We start from the raw sequence: 26,011 nt of genomic DNA, 5'->3' as shown, positions 1-26,011 counted from the left end.
GCATTAAATGAATTGGGATTTGGGCATGTAGCATGGTTAGGACCCAAAGCAGATTATTTATTGAGTGGATGACAATTGTGGAAACTTAAATTAATTTTACCTGGGTTTACATCTCTTATCTCACAGATAAATTCTTAGTGAATAGTTCTGACTACAAAGTGATGAATGAAGGTTGTTTTAATTTTCACAAATCATTCTGATTGCATGTTTGTTTCACCAGTCAGGCTCGGTGTAAACACTGGGTGGGCTCCACTTCATTCACTCTGTCTCTGTGGTCTTGCTTCAGCCTCCACTGCAGCAGGCAGCTCTAAATAGACTCGGGCTAACTTCAGGCAGGTGCGACCTGAGAGCAGCCTCCTGGTGCCCCGGTGGGCTTCTCTCCTCCTGCACAAGGTGCTGACTGCCAGGCATGGGGTATTGTGTGGCCAGACTTGTGCTTCAGGTCTATACGTGTGCAACTGGGAAATGTGTAAGGAGTTAATAGGGTGATAGTTTAACCCATGGGCGATAGGAGCTGGTAGAAAAGTTCTTTCCTCCTTTTGCCTCCTCCAACAGCTTGTTCTGCATAACTGGGGTATAGAGTTTCTAGGGAGCTGGAGCACTCAATCACGTCATGGCGTCCTTGTTGAGGCTTTTCCTCTTTCCCCACCACACCCTCTCGTCCCTCGCTTCTACTCCCAGGGTTGACCTCCCTGATAAAGTTCGTGAGCCGCCAACCTCAGGCTCTGCTCTCAAAACTCCAGGCTGAGACAAACATCAAAACATTTTTTTTTTAATATTCTTCCAGCTCCAGTTAGGGAATAGAACTTTATACACAAAGACTCTGTCCTGTGAATAATTGTTAAGAGAACCTGAAAAATTTTAGCTTGAGATTCGAACCTGTAATTTTTCTTCCCTAACATAGATTCTCATTGACAGATGATTTTAGGCACTGGCTATTGCTTATGAATTTAAGTTCTATTGTTGCATTTTGTGGTAACGTACACAAAATACATGATAATTCAGATCTCAAACGTTAAAGAGAAGAAGTAAAACAAGATGCAATTGCTTTTATTGTACATTATATGAAATGTGCTAAGATTTCTAACTTTTCCTTTTCTTAATTTTGCTTATTAAATAACAGGCCTTAATGGTTCTTTCTTGGATTACTGTAACGGCTTCTTAGCTCATTTCTCTGCCTCTGAATTCCCCCCTTCCAGTTCTATGTGTTGTTCTCAGTAATTTTTCCAAACCAAAGATTTGATCAGCTCATATTTCTCTGCTTAAACTCTTCAGTAGTTTTTCATTACCAAGAAATTAAACCCAAACTCTTAGAATGACCTATAACATGCTGCTCCCTCCTTTCCAGCTTCAAGTGCATCCCATGCTCTATACATATTCAATTATTCATGGTTCTTCCCACTGGCCCTACTGTTTCAGTCCTCAGGCAATGGCCTCAAGTGTGTTGTCTTCTGCAAAACTTTCTTCATGTAAAACTTAATATATTTCACACGTGAAAAATCTGCATTTCCTTCTTCTCTTGAAGAGTGGGAAGGTCTAGGACACTGGGCCCACATTTTTCCATAAGACCACAACTGGCTAGAGCTGAACACTGAGTATGAAGCACACATCAGTGTCCTAGCCCAGCCTTCTTCTGTCCTTTGTTTATTTTGACCACTTGGTTATGGTTAGTGTTTGGTGTGCAAATCCTGACTCTTGCTTGTACAGCACTTTAAACAACATTTCTGGATTGGTGCTCTTGTCCTGTGAAGCTAAGGCCATTATTCCCTTATAAGTCAAAATTCTACCTAAGTTTTATCAAAAACTTAGTTTGAGTTAGTTGCAAGGTTTTTCAGATATCAACTGATTAAATGTAAATATTTCCCCTATACCATGTTATCACTTAACATTTTTAATTGCCAAACTTAAGTTGAAGTCTAGGATCAACAGGAATTTCTCCATCAGCTTTTTAAAGAACCACCTTTAATAAGGTAAATCAAGTTGCTCAAAAGAATACAGACAACTCGAATTATCTGTACCCTATTGTCTGCTAAATTTAGGATTTATTTTTTGACCTATTCCACCGCGCCAGTGCATTTCTCTTGTGTCTTGTTGTGTTATGCCCGTTTATGGTGGGAAGAAGCATAACAGGATTTGACATGATGTTAGTGATACAGTGACATGTATAATTTAAAGACTACATTCCTCTTGGAAGCAGACACCTGCAATTAATTCAGATCCTCAGAATTTAAAATGAAACTGATGAAGGGTGCTTGGGTGGCTCAGTCTGTTAAGCGTCCGACTTCAGCTCAGGTCACGATCTCCTAGTTCGTGGGTTCAAGTCCTGCGTCAGGCTCTGTGCTGACAGCTCGGAGCCTGGAGCCTAGTTAGATTCTGTGTCTCCCTCTCTTTCTGCCCCTCCCCTGATCATACTCTGTTGGTATCTCTCTCTCTCTCTCTCTTAAAAATAAGTAAACATAAAAAAAAAATTTTTTAATGAAACTGATGACCAAAACTAGAAATGCCCATGAACTGATGGGCAAATGATGCGGTTCACCAACCCGAAAGTAGCTTCTGGTATGTATGTCATCATTACTGAGGAGCTTAGAGCTTATTAACATCCATGGAGCAGTCATTTGCTACTTTCAAAATTTGATTAGATTTGTAAAAGACAGTCTCAGTAGCAAACAGTGAAGAAAATAATTTTTATTTTTTAAATTTTAAAATAACTTGGCCGTTTAAATTATTTAAATCCCAAAGCAGATAATTTAACCCAAAGCTCTCTTTGTCATACTTCTCTGAATATATTATGTTATAGATGTGTTTTGTTTTAAATAGTAATGCTCAATATATTTTTCTCTTTTAAAAATAACATTTTCACAGAAAGTGTTACGTGTTTATCAATGAAGACTTAGTTATGCCAAAAGAATATTAAAAATTATTGATAAACATCCCACCCAAAGATGACCACTATTAATATTTTAGGGTATTTCCCTCCAGTCATTTCTTCTAGATTCATATCTACCCACCTTCATTTATCTGTATCAACATCTACATCTGTGTCTATTATCTATTCCTATCATCTACTCTATATTAACATATTAACAATCATTTTACTGTATCTCAAAATTGTGTGGATCTGGGATTTGGTCAGGGCCCAGTGGGCATTTCTTCTTCTCACATGGCATTGCCTAAGGTCACTTGATGATATTCAGCTGGCAGATAGGCTGGTCTGGAGTTCTGACTTGGCTTTCCTTGTGTGTATGGTACCTTGAAAGGATGGCCTCATAACACTCAGCCCAACTGGAGCTGTTGGCCAGGTGAATTAGCTGTGTTTTTGGACCTCTCTATGGGATTGCTTGAGCTTCATTATTGCATAGGGGCTAAATTCTAAGAGCACATGTTCCAGATGTGCATATATTTTAAAATTTTGGTTGGAATTCAACTGTGTTCCTAGTTTTGACTCTTATATTTAAAGTTGGAGAGCGTGTTACAAGCATTTTCCTCTTTCACAAAAATTTTTTGCCAATTCATTCTGATAGCTACATAATATTACACATTATACTATGTAATTTACTTAGCTAATATCCTGTTTTCACACAAATAATAATATTTTATTATATTAATAATATGTCATAAAAATGTCGGGAATACAGTGTTGGCTGAATTTTCTATTAATTCCTTAATATGTAGTTCAAGAAGCAAAATAAGCTAAGGGTATGAAAAATTTTAAGGCCAGTGATATAGACTGTCAAATTGCTTCCTAGGGATGTAATACTTATTCCTATTGTCGCCATTATTGTTGAATACTTTCTCACTATAACTTCATCAGTATTTTCATTTTTTAATCCTTGTACTTTTGATTGTTATAAATATCTTATTGATGTTATTTGCATTTATGTGATTGCTAGTCAGGTTGAAATATTTTCATGTTAATTATTAAATTATATTATTTTTCCTCATATATTTGTCCATTCATCTACAGAGACGCCATTTTAAAAATCAGTGTATTTGAACTCTTTATAACTGTATTTAAAGATATAAGCTATGATAAAACCAACAACAGTCGCATAGTTTTAGGTTTCTCTCTATGTCATGAATTTGAATTAGATATAAAATACTCTTGAAATAATTTTCCTTATTGGCACAGTTTTGCTCACTATTCCCACTTAATCTGGGTTATGCAGAAAGATTATAAAAATTAAGATGATTGTGAAAGTTAAGAAAATCCCTTTCAAAAAAAAAGATAAAATATGCTCTGGAATCAGCATAAATTTGGTCACTTTGACTTTTTTTAAGGTATATTTATTTTGAGAGAGAGCGAGAGACACAGAGAGAGAGAGAATCCCAAGCAGGCTCGATCCCATGAACCATGATGTCATGACCTGAGCTGAAATTAACAGCCAGACACTTAACCAACTGAGCCACCCAGGATTACTTTGGCTTTTAAAATAGTAAACAATTTTTAAAAATGTTTCTAAAATTTTGGAAGTGATATTAACTATGTATTGCCCTTTTATGGTACAGTGAAAAAAATCATCATTTCCAATTTGTATGTTTATAAAATAGTAGCAGTTTGAGTATTATTTCATATTACCGTTATATACATAGTTTCTCAAGACAGAAGAATGACAATATGTCCTACCTAAAAATGTTTTTATCGTCTAATTTAAAAAGCTGTTTGAATTACTTAAAGGATATGATTTCACTCTTTCCTTTCGTGTTCATTTCAGGACACTGTAGTAAGGTTATTAAAGCAGCAAGAGTAAAAGACTGATATATAGATAGGGGTAATCACATAACGGGTGTGTATTCTGAATGTGAAGGTCTGTGAAACTTATTGTGGAAGTTCAGTGCACAGTTTCAGTAGCAGCACCACAAATTGCCTTGTAAAAAACAAAACACAACAAAAAGAATGCAGGAAATCTCAACAAAGAAATGTATTTTTGCTGTGAAATGAAAGCATTTTATCATGAGGGCCTGCCAAGATTTGTCCTCAATAAATTCAAAGTCCTTCGTTTTACTTTCCAGAATTCTGTAAAGTGTATTGCTCTTGATTTTGAAACATATGTTTTCTCACGTAATTCTTATGCAGAGCCAGTTTGTTTGATGCCTGCTAATTTGCCTATTAGTCATTTTCCTGTATTCTTCCGTGTCTGTCATTGCTTTGTAATGCAAGTGTTCCTCTAAACTAACTTGACCATTTATACTGTCTTTCAGTGATAATCAGCCTTGATTACAAGGCTAGTTAATACATGAATTAAGACTGTATGTGTGTCTTTTCTTCTCCCTTTCCTTCTCCTTCCTGCCTTTCCACCCTCCCCTCCTTCCATCATTCCTTCCTTTGCTATATTTGGCAACCCTAAAAGAAATGCTTGTAGTAAACTTACATTACTAGCTATGTAATGTGATTCCATGTTAAACGGTAATCACCCTTCCACTGAACCTAACAAAGGCAACACGCTAATTTTTGTGTTAAGACAGAGTGCGATGGCACACAATCACATGATGCTATTTCATCCCCTTTCTTCTTGAGACTTTCATAACAGTCCTCTTTATTGCTCATGGGTTTCTAATCATGGTGTCCATGTGGCTTTGGAACAACAGCAGCATGTTAATTTATTCCCCAGTGTTACCTAGAGGCCCTGATGTGGGTCCAGGATTGGTGATGCCCTAATTTAAATACTGGGTAGGACCAAGCTGATCAGGTGGCTCAGAACTAGCACAATAGGCTGTGAAGGGAAGCCCCACTCCCTGATCAGGGCGGATCAGGAGGATTCCAAATGTAATTGGCCTCTGGGGAGTGTGAAAGTCAGTCTGTACACCCCCTTCAGACCTCCTTAATGCCTTGCCAGCTGGACGGAAAAGTGCCTGCTTGTATTGCCCACAAAGGAAGCAGGGATTGAGGGGAGTAGAACTGGAGAAATTAAAAAAGAGGGAAGAGACAGCAATACAAATGAAGAGGTGGGTAATAATATTGTACATCGAAAAGCTGGGCGAGTGTGTCATAAACAAATGGACTTGCGATGGTCAGTCGACAATTATATCCTGTTACCTCATTTCAAATGCTGACTAATTATATAGAGCAAGAGGAAATTAGCACAGGAACCTCATTCTTTGCCAAGTCCACATCAAAATGCTGTAAAAGAAAACATGAAATCAATCTTCCGTGGTTTTAAAGAACTCCTAGTTCTTGAAGTTTAAACCTCTGCACACAGTCTTCCAGAATATAGTTAAGACTTACTGGATATTCAAATTTCAGATATTAGATTTGTAAAAGATAAAAAAACAAACAAACAAACAAAAAAAACCCAAAACCTGTGGCTCTCACCTTTGGTGCTCTGGACAACAAATTAAACTTAAAAAAAAAAAAATTCTTAAACCCCCAACTGTCATCCTACTTGCTTTATGCCCAATAATGATTTGCTGAAGTGGGACAGTGTCCTCTCAGACAGCATCGTCTCCTGAAATTCGCTTGGGGTACATTTGGCTTGTTTCAGCATTTAGCTGAGTTCTGACATTCTGGTCCATAATAGAGCTGTGTTAATAACTTACCTGACTATAAAATTTTTGAAAATTGGATCACTTTCTTCTATTGTCTCACAGCTTAAAGATGAATCTATTAAAAAACAAACAAACAAACACCACCAACAACAAAAACCCCTCGGTTCCCCAAATAACTTAAAAGACACTTAAATAAGCACCAGACAAAACATACTTCAGTAAAAGCACCAACTCTTTATTCAAATACTCCAAAATGTATGGAAACATGACACAGTGGAGGGAGTCAATAACTCAAACCTGCAGTGGGCTTTGGAACTGCAAGGCCTCTCTGACTCTAGGTTTCCTGGTCCTTCATCAGTGCTTAACAAACGATGCTTAACTTCAGGATTCTGCTGTGCCATGTGTATCAGAGGTCACAACGGGTCGGACTTCAGAACTCTATCCTGATTTCAGCCAGAGGAGTATCATTGCCTATTCAATACGGGGCTTTTGAAGCAAGATTTCTTTTGGGGGCAAGAAAATATTTCATAATTATGCTAGTTTAAAAATATTTGAAAAGGACTGGACTGGATGATATTTTGGGACTCAGTCAGCTCTAGCATTCCATGCCTCTGTGTCAAATACTGCCGTGGAAAACCCACCCCAAACCACAGTACTGTATCTGAAATGGAAATTATTGGTGAGGCAAATAAGGGGTCTTATCATAGTTGTAGATAAAATTCAGGTTTTTTCCTGTGACAAAAAAGTGGCTTTTTAGGAAAGTAATTTAAATAACCCTTCTTAAATGGTAGTCTCAGAGATGTTTGTCACTTGCTAATTTTAAGAAAAAAACTTTAATGTTTATTTATTTTTGAGACAGAGAGAGACAGAGCATGAGCAGGGGAAGGGCAGAGAGAGAGGGAGACACAGAATCCGAAGCAGGCTCCAGGCTCTGAGCTGTCAGCACAGAGATAGACGCAGGGCTTGAACCCACGAGCCGTGAGACCATGACCTGAACTGAAGTCAGATGCTTAACTGACCGAGCCACCCAGGTGCCCCCTTCACTTGCTATTTTAATGGGGTAGTTTGTTGCAGGCAAGGTAGGGGGAAGATGACCTTTTAAACATCACCTTCCTTCAGGCGTGAGACTCTTACTGCCTCCCATTTCCTTTCTGAGCCTTTCAGGTGAGGGCAACATTGCCATAGATTCATTTGCTATCATAGTAGTAAAAAATAGAGGAAAAAAGCAAGAAAGCCAGTACCAAATTAAGACAACTAAAAAAGCATAATGAGGTTAATATTTTTGAAAGTATTGCTGATGTATTTAGCAAGTTGCTTAGTAACTCCTCATCCATTGAACCAATAGCATTTATAGTTGCCGTCTGAATCTCTGGGAAAAGAGGCCATTGCTCAGTTTAGAGTAACGACCTCAATTCTTAAGCAGAAGGGTTTTCTAAATTCCATAAACTTCCCTCCACATGCAGAGGCATGGAGACATGTAGACAAAATTCCCATTAGGGGGAAGTATAAAGCCTTCTAATGATGACGGGGAATGGTAGAGAAAAGAGAGAAGGGGAAAATGCAAGAATCGAGACATTTGCATCCAGGCTTGCCTCGGGGGTCAGACCCCTGGTGCTGTAGGAGAGGTGAAAAAACTGAGGGTCTTGTCCTGAGAAGGATGACTCAGCAGAGGGACACTATACATATTTGGGATTTAGAATTCTTGGAGGAAACACTCATAGAAAATCCTTCACAATAGAAAGTGGCTGCAGGGGAGGAGACATGGCTGAATAGCTTATTCAGGAACGCAAGCCTGAGACGTGATCTCAGTGTGTGGGACACAGTTGGCTGGCCAGGTACCAAGGCAGTCAGTGAGGTGGTGGTCATAGTGACCTGTGGCAGAGACCTGCGCTGGAGCAGACTGCCCAAGGTAGGCTCAAAAGAGAGTTACATCAGAGCTCAGGTAAGCTATAGCCTAAAGAGAGCCAAGGAGGTGGCCTTGTCATTAGCAGAGAAGGCTGAGCTCACCAGAGAGATGCCTCTATGTGCTGTCACTGCCAAGAAAAGGGACTACAAATGTCACCAGCTCAGATCACCAGTGGAATCACTGAAGACAGAGGTGGGTGCCCAGAGATGAGTAGGGCTGGACCTTCTATCCACATGGGCTCTCTAAGCTGCCCATGCACTCAGATGTCTGGCTGAACATGAGGAGGAATAAACAGTTGCCTGGACTGTCTCAGGTTTAACCCTGTGAGTCAATCCTGGGGAATGCCTCAGTACTGGGCAATCTGGAACATTTTGTCACCTTACCTTCAAGTTCAGAAAAACAAGATTCATGGAAAAAGTACATTAGCTTATAGCACAGTGACAGGAAGTAGAGTTGCCCAAACTCTGCATTGTCATGAGGATTATGCCTGTCCAGTAACTAAACACATCAGTCATCATGGAGATTTGCCCATTAAAAAGGTAACATGATGTTTAAAAAAGTTTTTTAATGTTTATTTATTTTTGAGAGAGAGAGGGAGAGCATGAGCAGGGGAAGGACAGAGAGAGTGAGGGAGACACAGAATCCAAAGCAGGCTCCTGTCTCTGAGCAGTCAGCACAGAGCCGGACATGGGGCTTGAACTCACTAACTGCAAGATCATGACCTGAGCCGAAGTTGGACTCTTCACCGACTGAGCCACCCAGATGCCCCAGTAACGTGGTTTTTTTGAGTGTTCCACAAGAGTTTAATTAGAGGTATTTTGTCCCAGTAAGATAAAAGACCTTTTTTAAAAAATCTGGGTTATTATCTTTTCTGGTAATTTCTCTCATTTTAAATTAGATTTCACTCTTTCTTTTAACCTAGGTTGAGAGAGACTGTGATTTAGGGTAAGAGTTTTGAGTTATGAATCCAGTTCTTTGGAAGGAAGAAGGTAATATTGTGGCTTTTTTGAATAGCATTTATCCATTTCTTGCCGCATGTCCTCTCCAGAGTTCATCTTGGTCGTGAAGCATGGTGGTTAAGCAAGCGGGGACTGGCTTCAGATTCCCTGGGTTCAAATCCCACCTGTCCACCTTCACTGGCCATACATTGCAGACCTTAAGTCATGTGACTTGGTGCTCTTATCTATGGATGCAATGATGCCAGTAAAGGGAGTAATGTGCACCTTGCACTTTTCTATTATGATTCACTGAGATAATGATTTTGGAGCTTTTTCAGTGTCTGGCCCCATAGAAAGCATTCAATAAATGCTAGTTTGTATTTTTTAAAACACAAACTCTTCTACTAGGTTGTAAGCAATTTGGTCATAGGGACACTTGCCACATTTGGCCACCTGTTTATCCCTAGCATCTGAAACAGAGTAAGCATTAAATAATTAGCTATTATTAGGATCTTTAGGAAAAAAAAAAACAAACCCAAACTTTCATACTCTTCTTTCTGCTGGATTCCTCTCTTTCTTGGTATTTCTCTGTAGACATACAAGACAAGTGAAAAAAGAAAAACTGAAAATTCATCAGGGGTAAAACACTTGCGTTTTGTTACAAAGCAATGGGGCATATATGCAGTCCCAAATGTACTGTCTCTGGGGATAGCTGAGATAGGCAGAAGAGGGTCAGATACCAATCTGGGAATCTGAAAATCTGGCTCCTGGTATTTTCCCTGTCCCCAAACTTTTCAATAGTGTTCTCTTTAAAATTGTCAAAATTAGAGGGTTCGGCTAGATAAGTGCCAAGTTCATGTCCAGCTCTAGACTTCAGCAGTTCTAGTAGAGAACAAAACAAGACAGGATACAATTAAGTGCTAAGTTGTGAGCTGGACAACATGACAATGATTTTATAAACTTCACTCTTTTCTCTAAAAAAAAGCTTTGAGGCATTAATGTTCCATATTTTCTTTTGAAAACTTGCTTTCCTTGTGCAAGACTATTCTGGTTCAGATGAAAAAAGAGAACATGCCTGTGTAGCCTGTGTAGAAGATTCCCCAGCAGCTGAGAGCACCTGACAGCAGAGACACAAGCCAACATTATTGCGTACCATGTGCCAATGAGGGAATAAGCACAGCTCCTATCTAGAAGGTTCATGAGCTGAAGGAGGCTGGCAAATTACTCTGTAATTACAGCCATCCTTGCAGCAGGGCAGAAACGACAAGCAGCATTGTCTGTGTATCTTGAGGTAGCTGAACATTGCACCACCGCTCAATTTGCCTCTTTCCCCTCGTCTTTCTGTGTCTCCTTTTTTCCTCATGTAAGACAAATTGCTCTAGTCCTCTTGCTGACAAAGGAGGAGGTGAACTGCACAACTCCAAGTCTGATGGCCTAGGACACTCTCCAACCCTAATTTGCTAAATGTAGGCAGGAGATCATTTCATCTCTACTGAGCTCCTCTCTTAAGAGGAGTCTCACAAACACCCTTAATAGGGTCTAAATTATAACTTAGAATGTACTGTCCTTCCCCTGATGGCACCGAGTAACTGACTTTTCCAAGAATCACTGCTAAGATCAGCCCAGTCTAAGAAGAAAGGCAGATATTCTAGTCCTGAGATCTCACTCCACTTGGAGAGACAAGGTCACCGTTTGCTTTTCTCACTGTGTTTGTTCTGGCACTGCCTTCCCTTACATAAACCACAGTCCTTTTGGAGTAAGGATGCATGCATAAAGGTAGAAAATTTGGTTCTAGTTGAAATTCCCCTTGCTACTTGAATTTCTGAGGGCTTTCTTTGGTGAGTGATGTGGAGGCTCAGCTAATTCACTTCCCAAAGACCCACTAGTACTTCTCTGCAGAGCCAGGGGCCGTGTGGGCTCCACATGGGCTCTGGGGTAGCACCTTGTCATTCTGTCTATTTCTTACTAGGAGTAGGAAGAGCTAGGAACAGAGCCTACACTGGGCAGGAGATTCTCTGTGCACAATTTTATCTGTGTGAGCATTGATGACAAATAGGACTTAATTTAGGCCAAATGGCAAATCTCCCAAGTTTCTTTTGGGGGACATCCTCAGGACTCTCAATCTCACTCCTTTGCTTTGAGGAACAGTTAAGTAGAAAGTGACATACTCTGGAACTCCTGGCTCATTAGAGTGGTAGACTAGTCACAGGGGTCTTGCCTGAGGATGTGGCCTATCAGAAGGCTGGGCCACACCCCATCCCCTTTTCTTCCTCTTGCTTTATCCAAACGCCATGTCACAGGCACCTCTGTCCTTTTCCTAAAGACCATGTATATGCCCAGAGAGCTTTCTCACTGCCATTCTCTCTCATGCTACTTCTGATGCTGCGTGTTAATTATGATGTTGCCTACGCCCCCATTAGGTGGGCAGGTGGGCATGTATGGTTTAAGAATCTCTCAGGGTTTTTTTGGAGGGAAGCCAAGCATAACAATGTAGACTGGTAAGTGGGAAAAGGAACCCTGCAGTTATGGAGTGAAATCTAGAAATAAAGTCTTTCTTATTCTTTAGACCACTTTGTATTTTGGGTTTGTCTGTTAATTTGTTCATTAGCTTCCAGTCTCCGCAAAAGCTTATGCTTTGTGACAGCAGAGACTGTGAGTAATACATCAACTACTGAGCCTCTAAGTCAGTGCCTAGAGGGAGCAGGGCACAGGGAGAAATATATCTGGGAAAACCCAATATCTGGAGTTTTCACACTTTTTTTGGTTCACAGCATTTTTAGTCTCTCAACATTTTTTTTTCCTTACAGCATTCCTAAGCCTAACGAAATATGTAACAGTTCCATGAAGTGGTTGGGAACAAATAATTTAATAAGTATTTATGTCCTAACAACTCAGTGGCCGTTAAAAACACATACACACGTAAGTTGAAAAAACTATATTCATTCTATTCTTGTTCAACGTTACATACAAATGGGATACATCTGCCTCCTGGGCACTGTACGACTCCTCAAACTTTGGAGTCGAGTTAGACATTGTTAGCCGCAGGTACCGTTGTGCATTCTACTGTGATATTTGCTCACAGCAACTGCTCAAAACCCAGTCTCGCAAATACATGATGTCATCAAAAGGAATCTGGCACAATATAATATTGAAACTGGGCATAACCTCAAGCCGGTAGTTTGTGAGATACCTGACAGAGAATATCTCTGTGTTTCCCTCTAAAATAAAAAAAAAAATATCCCATGGTAAATATATTGTGGCATCTTGGGGCACACTGGCAGAAAGATTGGGAACTGTGTGGTTCACGTTGATGGCAAATACTGGAGGGACCATAGTGAAAGGTGTGTGTTGATTATGAAACTGTAATAAAAACATTGATCACCTTGTGAACTACTTACCAATTACGGCTACTTTTCATTCCATAGCAGTCATCATTGACTATGTCTTGTGTTCACTTTGCTAAGTGGAGTTTCATCAGACTCAAAGGCCCTGACACCAGAACAGTGAGACTCATTTCTCACATTATTCACGTGAATTGGTCTCCTTATTTTCCATCCCACAGGTTTAACCTTCACACTTTGTGGCCCACGGAGCACGTTGTCTGCTTGCGACTTAAAAAGGGTGTAGGGGGTCACGCTGCTGGTCTCGCTCACAGTCAAGTGCTAGAGGCTTCCAGCATCTGCAACACATCACAGCCTTGTGTCAACCTACAAATTATGTGTTGGCACTGGAGGAATTTACTTAACCGGCTTCTGGTGAAATACTATGACAAATAGGTACAATCGAACATCAGCCTTTGCACTAAATGCTTTATTGGCATTTATAAATGCTTGTTACCATTGTGCATGCCTGAGTAAATTTAGGTCTTAGAAGATAATTTGTAATCCTTATCACTCCTTCTTTAGAATCCAGCTAACCGCTGCCCTTTCTTAGCTGAAATGTGAGACCTCAGAGGGTTAAGTGAGTTTCACCCACACAAAAAGTCAACATCAAGTATTTCTTTAAATGTGGACTCCTTGACAAACACATCTCTCCATTTGCAAGGCCCATGAATTTAAAGCATCCGGTAATAACAGGCCTGCGCTCCCTTCTCAGAGCTGGAAGCTCCTTGTGAAATGGTATCCTGCCAAAGTGCCACTGCAATAAAGCTCTGCGTCCTAACGTCCGTGTCAAAGTGCCAGCGAACCAAGACTGGCAGCCGGCTAATTTGGGAGAGCTGTCTGCCTCAACCGCACCCCCCCCTCCCGACCCCGCCGAATGATCAACTCACCCACAGAAGCTATTCAGCTTGTCACCCACTCATGGGTAGGGGGAGAGGGGATGAAAGAAACTAGGATGTGCCTTCTTCTTTCACTCAATACCCAGATTCCCCTGAGTCACTGATCCAGCCTCTGAGAACACTGGGAACTCTGTTCCTCCTGCTAGATTAATGGCTTCATAAGCAGACCCTTGAGGTGAGAGATACACCCTTTGCTGAAGGTGGCATTACTAATGATATATAATGTTTTGACACTATCTAATCACAGACATCCTTAAAGAAATTGAATACTTAGATACAGGAGTATCTGTACTAACAGATGTCTTGCCTGATTATTTAATTATCTTTCCTTTTATTAAAAATGATCAATATAGTTGAAGGGAAATAAGCAACCGCATTGCTAGGGAGAGTTGGGTGGGAGAAAACTCTTCGGCGCTGTTTGAGGTTTGGGTAAAGGGGGCTACAAAAAAGCAGTCTGTGAGCTACACATGCTGACTTTCTGGTAGACTGAGCCTTGGGTGTCCACGGTCACACTTAATTTTGCAAGGACACAAATTTTAGCTCTTGTTCTCAATTCATCACAAATCTATATAACGGGGACAAAAATAATCCTGAATTTGTTGGCATAAGGCTCCAGTGAGATGATGCACTTAAAGATCTTAGCATATAGCAAGTATAAAATAAATTATTTTTCTCCTCCTCCTCTTCCTCCCTTTTCTTGATTTAGACAACTGTGTGAACTAGGTGTACCATAATATAAATGTGTATAACGCAAATTGGCCCCAAAAGAAAAATAATTAAATAAAGAAATCCCACGTATCATGAAGAAATTAGGGCAAAATGAATAAGGCTGTCAGAGGTCCTGACTCCTTGTGTGTAAGAACGACTTACCTTGAGGCACTGACATTGTGCAGTTAAGTGTTCACGACACTTAACAAGCGGTTTGGGGCTCATGATAGCCTGACTTATTATGTGTGCCCTGTGTCTGTGCTCCTGCCTCTCTCAAAAAGTGCTTCAGATATAATATGTAAGCTCCACTCTTTTGGCACATGGGTGCTCTCACCATGAACAGAGAGTCCCTGGTGCCTCCAAGTGATGTCTTAATTCTCCCCAGCAGCCATGAAGCATAGATGTAGACACACACTGTCATGGCAAGTAGTTCAATGAGTTATAAATGTAAACATTTTAGTCGAGCAATAATAGAAGAGGGAACAGAGCTTCATAACTAATGCAATGATGGTGGTGGTAACGGTGGTGATGGTGGGGGATCAGCAGGTTCCTGTTGTTGGAGGGGTTCCACCCAAGAGAAAAGAAAGCTTTGGATACCTGTACTTATTTAAGAGTTCAGAGGTGGAGGGATCAAGGTAGAAACATTGTGTGTATTTCAGAAAGGGAGGGAGGGAGTTTTCACTGGTTTTAAAGAGGGCTTGCTTTCTTTCTTTCTTTCTTTCTTTCTTTCTATACACAGAGGATCTGCTCTGGAATCCTTTCTGAAAGTTATCTTCTGTACAATATGCATAGAGTAGGTATGGTTTGTCCCTTCTTTGAATGCAGTTGCTTGTAGACAGTGGCCAAAGAGTTATTTAAATCTCATAGAGGCCAGCTTTTTTCTGTTATATTTTTAACCTTATTTTATTGGTTCATATTGTCAGGCTTCTAGGCCGTCTTCTTCAAAAGACACCTCATTTTCATTTTCAATCAAGTTCTCTCCACGATTTTTCACATAGCTTCCTTCACACTACTAATTTCACTTTAGAGCTGGCATCCTATCCCACATCCCTGGGCTTGCTGTGCTAACATGTTTAAACATGATTAGTCTTTATTAATGTAAGAGAGACAAAGCTCCAAGAATCACACACCTCTTAATTTGTTATAGTTCCAAAGGGGGTCTTCAGCCCTGGAAACTGAAAATGAAGGGGCTCCTTGAGATACAGACATACTGGGCATTCTGCTAAGTGCAAAATTTTGTGTTATGGTTGCAGACAGGTTTTTCTTTCAGTCGTGTTCCAGTTCAAATCTTTGATGTATCAAATGCCATGAAATATCCAAATAGTCAAAAAACATTTCTTGATTACATTTACTTTCAGCAATGTTTGTTACACATTGAGTTCAGAAAATGAAGGTGGCATTATGGTGGCATTTTACCCTCGCTGTGATCTCGAGAACAATATTCTCTCAATGTGGTGTGCATTTATTCTACTATTTGACAAATACGGGCCAAGAACTGGGGTAGGCACGTAAGAAAAGGCAGAGTTGGATGAGACTGTCCACAAAGGAGTGAATACTTCATCTGTTTAGCACTGCCATGAACATTCTGTATAAGACTCAAAATATTTAGTATTATATATATGTACACATATCTGATACTTGATATATGTTGCTTATTTTAGAAACATTTGATGTGGATTACACATATACATTAAGACATTAGAATAAGGCTAAAATACTGAGGGCTATGTAAAGGAGTGGGGGAGATTATTGGACCTGATATCAAAGCTAAGGATAATTTCTACAACTGCACATTACATTTAGTTCCTGTGCAGGTCACAAAGGCCAATAAAGAAATTCCATGAGTCATGTAGTATTCATTTTCTAATAAAAGGATATATATGAGTTGGTAAGAAGAAAATGTTCCCGGAAATAAACTGTAACAGGAATCTAACCCAGGATTACTATAATAAAAGAAAATATCTTTAATAGTAGCCTTTAGAGAAGACAGAAAATGTATTCATATGGTCGTTTCTTACACTGACCCTTGGTAAAAATCAAGAGAATAATAGTCTATAGCGATTATATAAATGTGTTTCCACAGAGAACAAAGTGACAAGGTTGTCAGGCAGCTGGTGCCTGATGTTTTGTTGCAGCTGGAGGAGGCTGGGTGTGCTGCCCATGCTTGTGGCTGGATATGTATCTGAAACCTGGCATTTCTCTGATGCCTCAATCTCTAGAGCTCAGGCCCAGGTCCCTGCTGATAATGTTGATGCCAGTGACACCCCCTGAAGGCCTGCCAATGCTGGACTGTTCCTGAGCAGTGGGTGGGTCCTCTGCCTTACCACCACCACCTTGGCAGCTGCCTGTCTACTCAGAAGCTATTTGGGTGCCCCTTCTCCTCACCACCAATGTGCCTGGACTCTTAACTGCTGCTGGGGCTCCTGTTGGGCATCATAGGTGACTTACATTCTAAATAAGTGGAGAATTTGGAAGTATTTCAAGACGTTAACAACTATGAAGATTATGCTGGTATATATCACATGTCTCCCCATAAGAAAGTCATCTATTTTCCCACAGAACTCACGTAGTAATGCAATTTCCCTTCTCGTGGGCGTTTATCATACACATTTGTTATCTTCCCATCTAGACTATGAAGTCTATGGGGCAGTGTCCATCTCTGGTTTATTTCTCTGCCCTGTAGCCCTTTAGCACAGTCCCTCATACTCACTCTGTATCTATTGAATGAATGAATGAATGAATGAATGAATGGGATGTCTTCAGCCAAATCCTTTAGATCTACAAACACCAGTGGAAATAGGGGAGCTATTTTGTAATATTTTCAACCTCTGTTGATTTTAGCTAGATTAAATAGTTAGAGTACTCTATTCTTTGTTGTATGAAATGATTTTGCATCTGCTTATAAAGATCTGATTCTTGAAAGTAAAAACCTGGGAAAAACAGATATAACAAGACCCCAATCCTTGAAATATTTTCTTTTTGAGGTTGACTGCCAGCAGAAACCTCATATTAACTCAGAAGGTCATTTTATGAAGCATCAAGTTTTCTCTTTTCTGATTGATAATAAATATGATCACCATATAACTTATGGTCTAAATTAGAACATTTTTAAGGATGAGCAAGGTCACTTTTAATAATTATATCAGGACCACAGGCATTAGATGAGACTGTCTTGGGCAAATGAAAATGTATGGTCACTCAGTTATAAATATATTTTTATTTTGTGAACCATTGGTCGCCAGTGTGCCAATCTGCCTTCCATCTCCTTCAGTAGCCATGAAAGAGGCAAGGATTGACACATGTTGGGCATTTTACATTTCCCCAACTTGCCTTTTTTTATGTATGCATCAGACTGGGATCTGTATCTACTTTTTATCCTACCTCAAAGCACATTTTCAATTCCTAGGAATAAAACAGAGTAAAAGAAAAATGGTATCCCTATCATCTTTGAACACAGAAGCCAATAATTGCCACAGAGTACCATCAAGCCAAGTGGCTAGTGAAATTCTCAGAGAAAAACAATTACTTCCCAGAAGATGACACTTTTAATTGTAAGCTTCAAAATTTGGTAAGATTCTCATGGAGAGGAGGGAATCAATTTTGATGGAACACTCATCAACACTTTTCCCTTCATTGGGGAGGATATTTGATCTCAGCTTAGAGGAACATAGGAGTAGGCAGAATGGCCGATATGAAATAAAATAGAAGACTAAATACATGGGGGTACAATTCCAGCTATCTAACTGGTCAGTCATTTGCTTGCAGTATGAAGTGTGTGGATTTATCACAGTAATATTCTTGTTGGTTTTTTGTAGACTATGCAGGTCTCATTATACCTATGCTGATGGCCTTGTCATCAGTGCTGATGATCAGAGTTCTTTTTGTTGGCCTTATGTGACTCAGTGACCTTCAGTAATTGAGGATAGAACATGGCATAAGTGCTGAGGGTAAAGCAAGTGTCTACAGTGAGATCTTCTCTCCCCTAATAAGGGACCAAAAGTTTGTCAGAAATGATCAGCAGGTTTTCTTGGAACATTAAATAGAATGGAAATAAAGGGGCCCTCCCTGTCTTCATAAATTACACAAGAGTATCCAATCTGCTCATCTTCACCCTGTAATTTGGAAGGGAAAAATCTCTTGTGCATAAATTGCCTTCCCTGAATCTAACACAATTAATCCAGAAGAGAAGTGGGAATGGGTAGCAGGGTTTTTTTTTTCTTCAAATTTTGTTGTTAATTAAAAAAACAATTATCAAGGATTTCTAATTACTTTATAAGTGCTGTATGGCCTGTACCTGCTCCTCAGCAAATTAGTAAGATAATGCTGGAAACATCTTATTAAACAGAATTACTCTTTCTCCGCCTTCAGATTCACACATTTACTTAATAGGCCTCTTCTTGTGCAACACCTTTGTGAAACATTTATATCCATTAAGTTATCTCATAGTTATTAGCATTGTGCATTGGTTTCTACATTTTTTTTTTTTTATGCAGGACCTAATAAATTGATAGGCTACACTAAGGGCATGTATCTTGAAAGATACTTCCTTAGAGAAAGTGAGTATTTAGGAAATAATAAAATCTTTCTGGAGGAAGGTATAAAGAGTCATTGAAAAGATAGTACTTAAAGGGAAATAGAGCCCAGAGGTCCACAGAGAATCCCTGGGACAAAATGGGAATATCTGTAATAAGGGGCTGACAAGTGTAGGACTGGAGCAAAAATATAAGCCGTTACAGAGTGCTGACAGGGAGCATGTGAATCGGAGAAGCACCTGTATTCTAGTCCTCAGATCTGTGTGAAATATGCTGCTCAAGGATATCGATAGAAGGACATTCACTTACCTGAGGGTTTCATCGAATATGTTAAGGTCTATAGCATATCATTTTGAATGTGAGTGGAACCAAGTTGAGAATTAAGCTGCTGATATATAGGAAATCATGATCTCGTTGTCTTTTTAAATTGAATAAATTCGATGTGTAACACTGTGTACATTTAAATTATGTGGAGGCGGGGAGCCTGGGTGGCTCAGTCGGTTGGCTGACATCAGCTCAGGTCATGATCTCGCGGCCTGTGAGTTCCAGCACTGCATCGGGCTCCGTGCTGACAGCGCTGAGCCTGGAGCCTGCTTCTGATTCTGTCTCTCCCTGTCTCTCTGAACCTTCCCTGCTTGCTCTCTCTCTCTCTCTTTCAAAAATAATAAACATTAATTTTTTTTTTTTTAATTATGTGGAGGCCGCTGGATGGCTCAGTCAGTTAAGCATCTGACTTTGGCTCAGGTCATGATCTCATGGTTTGTGGGTTTGAGCCCTGCATCAGGCTGTGTGCTCTGTGCTGACAGCTCGGAGCCTGGAGTTTGCTTCGGATTGTGTGTCTCCCTTTCTCTGGTCCTCCCCCACTTGCGCTCTCTCTCTCAAAAATAAATAAATAAATATTAAAAAAATATAAAATATAAATATATATAAATATATAAAATATATTTTATAAAAATATAAAAAAATAAGGTATGCAAGGTGTTACTTTGGTACATTTATATATTGTAATATGATGGCTGATGTAGTGATATTTATCACATTACATAATAATAGTACAATATTATTGTCTATATTCATTGTACTGTGCACTAGATATCTATGGCTTATTTACTATTTGTAACACGTTTGTATACTTAAACACTCTTATCCTCCACCCCACTCCCTTGTTACCACCATTTTACTCTCTGTTTACTCCAAGTTTAAGTTTTTGGATTTCACATATAAGTGATACATAGTGCTTGTCTTTCTGAGTCTGACTTATCTTGCTCAGCATTATGTGCTCAAGGTCCGACCATGTTGTTACAAATGGGAGAATGTCTTCTTCCTTTCTTACGGCTGAATAGTCTTCCATTGTGTAAACATGCCACATCTTTTTTATCCATTCACCTGTTGATGGGCATTTGGGTTGTTTCCATATCTTGGCTATTCTGAATGAATCTGTGAAAAACATGGGAGTGCAGAGATCTCATCAAAATTCTGTTTTCATTTCCATTGGGTAAGTACCCAGAAGCGGAATTGCTGAGTTGTATGGTAGATCTGATTTTAATTTTTTGAGGACTTTCATATTGTTTTCTATAGTGTTTGGACCAATTTGCATTCCCACCAACTGTGTATGTGGGTTACCTTTTAACCATATCCTTGCCAGCACCTGTCTCCTTGATGACAACCATCCTACCGGCTGTGAGGTGAAATCTCACTGTGGTTTTGATTTGCATTTCCCTAATGATTAGTGATATTGAGCATCTTTTTATTTGTGTATTGGCTGTTTAGATGTCCTCTTTGGGGAAATGTCTTTTTAGCTCTTCTTCCCATTTTCAAATTGGATTGTTTGTATTTTTATTACTGAGCTGACTGAGTTCTTTATATAGTTTGGATATTAATCCCTTATCTAACATACGGTTTGCAAAAATTTTTCTTGCATTCTGTATATCTTTTCATTTTGTTAATTGTTTCTTTTGCTCTGCAGAAGCTTTTGAGTTTGCTGTAGTCTCATTTGTTGATATTTTCTTTTGTTGTCTGTGCCTTTGGTGTTATGCCCCCAAAATTATTGCCAACACCAATATTGATGAGATTTTTCTTATGTTCTGCAAGTTTTATGGTATCAGGTATTAAGTCTTTGATCCATTTTGAGTGAATTTTTGTGAATGGTGGGATATAGAGGTCCAATCATTGTTTTGCATATGTTTCTCCACTTTTCCCAGCACCATTTGTTGAAGAGACCATCTCTTCCCCATTGTGTATTTTTGACACTTCTGCTAAATATTAGAAGATCATATGTCACAGTTTAATTCTGGGCTCTCTATTCTGTTCTCTTGGTCAGTGTGTCTATTTTGGTAAAATAACTCTTTTGGTAAAAAAAAACTCTTTTTTATTACTATGGCTTTGTAGTATAGTTTTCAGCCTGGAGGCATAATACTTCTAGCTTTGTTCTTTGTTCTCAGGATTGCTTTAGCTGTTTGGAGTCTTTGTGGTTCTATACGTATTTTAGGATTCTTTCGTCTATTTTTTGTGAGGACTGCCTTTGGTATTTTGATGGAAATGTGGTGAATCTGTGGATGCCTTTGCACAGTATAGCCATTTTAACAATATTCGTTTTCTGATTTGTGAACAGTGTATGTTTTTCCATTTGTTTGTGTGTTCTTTGATTTCTTTCAGCAAAGCTTTGTACTTTTTATTGTACAGAACATTCAATTCCTTAAATTTATTCCAAAATATTTTGTTGGTTTTGATGCTATTGTGAATGGGATGGTTTTTCTTAATTCTTTTGTGATGCTGTCTTATTAGGGTAAAGGAATGCTGTTCTTTTCTGTATGTTGATTTTGTATCCTGCCACTTTACTGAAATTTTGGTTTTTTCCCACAGTTTTGGGGTAATTTTTTTGTATATAGGATCACATCACCAGCAGATAATGGCAATTTTACTTTTTCCTTTCTGCTATGGGTGCCTTTTATTTCTTTATCTCTTAACCTAATTCTAGTCCTATATTGAATAGGAGTGGGGGGGAATGAATGTTCTTACATTGTTGGTGAACTTATGGGGAGACTCAATTTTTCTCTGTTGAGTTTAGTGTTAGCTGTGGGTTTGCTATATATGAACCAAATTATGTTGAGATTTGTTATTTCTATACCCAGTATATTAAGGGTTTTTAACAAAAGGATGTTGCATTTTGTCAAATGCTTTTTGTACATCTATTGAGATGATCGTGTGATTTTTTTTAATGTTTCATTGTACTGATGTGATGTGTTACATTTATTGATTTGCCTATGTTGAAATGTCGTTGCACCTTAAGGATAAATCCCACTTGGTAATGGCATATAATCCTTTCAATATATTCTTGAATTTGTTTTCTAATATTTTGTTGAGAATTTCTGCATCTGTATTCATTGGGAATGTTGGTATATAGTTTTCTTTTCTTGTGGTATCTTTATTTGGTTTTGGTATTAAAGTAATGCTGACCTCTTAGAATGAAGTTGGAAGTGTTTCCTCCCTTTTGATATTTTTGAAGAGTTTGAGGGGTATTGGCATTAATTTATCTTAAAAATTTTTTTTATGTTTTTTTTTTTTTTAGAGAGAGAGAGGCAGAGCATGAACAGGGGAGGGGCAGAGAGAGGGAGGCACAGAATCCAAAGCAGGCTTCAGGCTCTGAGCTGTCAGCACAGAGCCCGACATGGGACTCAAAGTCACAAACCGTGAGATCATGACCTGAGCAGACATCGGGTGCTCAACCAACTGAGCCACCCAGGCGCCCCAGCATTAATTCATCTTTAAATGTTTGGTAGAATTCTCCAGTGAAGCCGTCTGATCCTGGAGTGTTCTATATTAGGATTTTGTTTTTATTTTGGATTCTATCTCTTGTTACTGATCTGTCCAGCTTTTCTGTTTCTTCCTAATTCAGTCTTGGTTGGTTGTGTATTTCTAGAAATGTACTCATTTATTCTAGATTATTCAATTTTCTGGCATATAGTTGTTAATATAGTCTCTTATGATTTTGTTATTTCTGTAATATCAGTTGTAACGTGTCTTCTTTCATTTCTAATTTTATTTGAGTCTTCTTTCTTTTTCATAATTAGTCTAGCTAAAGATTTATCAATTTTATATGAGAGAGAGAGAGAGAGAGAGAGAGAAGGAGAGAGAGAGAGAGAGAGGAAGGGGCATTGAAAGAGGGAGATGCAGAATCTGAAACAGGCTCCAGGCTCTGAGCTGTCAGCAAAGAGCCCAATGTGGGGCTTGAAATCATGAGCACTGAGATCATGATCTGAGCCTAAGTAGGATGCTTAACCGACTGAGCCACCCAGGCACCCGAAGATTTGTCAATTTTATCTTTTCTTTTTCTTTAAATTTTTTAATGTTTATTTATTTTGAGAGAGAGAACATGAGTGGGGCAGGGGAGAGAGAGAGGGAGACACAGAATCTGAAGCAGGCTTCAGGCTCTGAGCTGTCAGCACAGAGCCCCATGTGGGGTTCAGACTCAAACTGTGATATCATGACCTGAGGTGAAGTTGGATGCTTAACCAACTGAGCCACCCAGGCACCCCAATTGTGTTTACTTTTTCAAAGAACCAGCTCTTAGTTTTGTAGATCCTTTCTATTGTTTTTTTCTGGTCTGTATTTCATTTATTTCTACTCTGATCCTTATTATTTCCTTCATTCTGCTAACTTTGAGCTTGTTCTTTTTTTTCCCTAGTTCCTTGAGGTATCAAGTTAGGTTATTTATTTGAGATCTTTCTAATTTCTTAATATATGCATTTATTAATATAAACTTTCCTCTCAGAACTGCTTTTGCTGCATCCCACAATGTTTGATGTGTTCATTTTCATTACATTTGTCTCAAGACAATTTTTTTATTTCCCTCTCAATTTCTTTTTTGACTCAGTGTTTGCTTAAAACGGTGTTGTTTAGTTTACACATATTGGTACATCTTCTCACTTTCCTTTTGTTAATTTCTAGTTTCATAGAGAAGATAGTTGGTATGCTTTCAAATTTCTTAAATTGACTAAGATTTGTTTTGTGACCTGTCAAATGATGTATCCTGGAGAATGTTTCATGTGCACTTGAGAAGAGTGCATATTCTGCTGCTATTGGGTAGAATGTTCTGTATATATCTATTAAGACCATTTGTTCTAAACTGTGGTTTAATTCCAATGTTTCCTTGTTGACTTTCTGTCTAGATGACCTATCCATTGTTGATAGTGGGGTATTGAAGTTCTCTATAATTAATATTGTCTATTTCACCCTTAAGATTTGTTATTTGCTTAACACATTTCAATGCTTGGGTGTTGGGAGTATGCATACTTAATGATTGCTATATCTTCTCCAAGTATTGATCCCTTTATTGTTATATAGTGATCTTCTTTGTATTTTGTTACCCATTTTGGCTTACAAATTATTTTGTCTGATATAAGTATGGCTACACCTGTCTACTTTTCGTTTCCATTTGTTTGATATATCATCTTCCATCCTTTTGTTTTGAGCCTATGTGTGTCTTTAGACCTGAAATGGGTCTCCTGTAGGCAGCAATAGAGTTGGATACTTTTTTTCTCCCATCCATCTAGACGCTCTGTGCCTTTTGATTGGTTGGTGAGTTTAATCCATTTATATTTAGGGCTACTATTGATATGTAAGGATTTGTGACAGCCATTTTAGTTTTTGCCTTCTGGTTATTTTGTCTCTCCATCATTTCTTTTTCCTTCTGTTTCTGTCTACCTTTGTAAGTTGGTAGTTTTCCATGGTAACTTACTTAGTCTCCCCCATTTTTAATGTTTCATTTCTCTGCTCTAGGTTTTTGCTTTGTGGTTAGCATGAGGTGTACATGAAACATAGATAGATAAAATAGTTCTTTTTCTGCCAATAGAAGTTTATCTTCACTCACCCATAAAGTTCCAACCTTTTGCTCTTTCCCTTTTATATTTTTGATGTCACAAGCAATGTCTTAGTGCTTTGATTTCATTACTAAGTTGTAGTGGCTATAATTAGTCTCAATGCTTTTTTCCTTTAACCATCATGCTGTAGTTAAGAGCTTAATATCCTATTCTAAAAACAATATTCTAATTGTGACTGACTTTAACTTTAATCAGAGTTTGTGAGCTTTTGTTTTTTAATTTCAGCTTGGAGAACTCCTTTCATTTCTTGTAAGGTAGGTCTAATGGTGATGAACTCGCTCAGTTTTTGTTTGTCTAGGAAAGCTTTTATTTCTCCTTCATATCTGAAGGCTAACTTTGCTGGATAGAGTATTCTTGACTGGCAGCGTTTTTTGTTTTTTGTTTTTTTTTTCAGTTTTGTAATTTATTTTTAATTGAAGTGTAATGGCTACAGTTTTTAATCTTTTAATATTTTTGAATATATCATTCCACTCTCTCCTGACCTGTAGAGTTTCTTTTGAGAAATCTGCTGAGAATGCTGCTTGTACCCTAACAGGGGTAGGTTGCTGTCTTTTTTACTAGCTTCCCTTAAAATTTTTTATTGTTGACTTTTGACCATTTTAATAAGATGTGTCTTAGAGAAAGTCTTTTTGTGTTGCGATAATAAGGTGTTGTGAACTTGTATATTCATTTATTTCCCCAGATTTGGGAATTCTCAGCTATTACTTCTTTTCTTTCTGTTCAAGTATAATTAACATACAGTGTTATAGTAGTTTTAGGTGTACAGTATAATGATTCATCAATTTTGTACATTTCTCAGTGCTCATCAAGATAAGTGTGCTCTTAATTCCCTTTATCTATTTCACCCATCCCCCACCCAGCTCAATCTGGCAATCACCAGCTTGTTCTTTATAGTTAAGGGTCTGTTTTTTTGTTTGCTCTTTCTTCCTTCCTCCCTTTCTTCCCTTAAATTCCATGTATTAATAAAATCATATGGTATTTGTCTTTCTCTGACTTATTTCACTTAGCATTATATGCTCTAGGTCCATCCATGTTGTAGTAAATGGCACGATTTCATTCTTTTTTATGGTTGAGTAATATTCCATTGTGTGTGTGTGTGTGTGTGTGTGTGTGTGTGTGTGTGTGTGTACGTAAATACTACATCTTCTTTATCCATTCATCTCTCAATTGACGCTTGGGTTGCTTCCATATCTTGGCTATTGTAATTAATGCTGCAGTATCATTGGGGTCTATATAACTTTTTGAATTAGTATTTTCATTTCCTTTGGGTAAATACCTAGCGGTGG

The sequence above is a fragment of the Acinonyx jubatus genome, chromosome A1 (genome assembly GCF_027475565.1).
Source record: "Acinonyx jubatus isolate Ajub_Pintada_27869175 chromosome A1, VMU_Ajub_asm_v1.0, whole genome shotgun sequence".
NCBI classification, from domain to species: domain Eukaryota; kingdom Metazoa; phylum Chordata; class Mammalia; order Carnivora; family Felidae; genus Acinonyx; species Acinonyx jubatus.
This window is presented reverse-complemented; position numbering follows the sequence as displayed.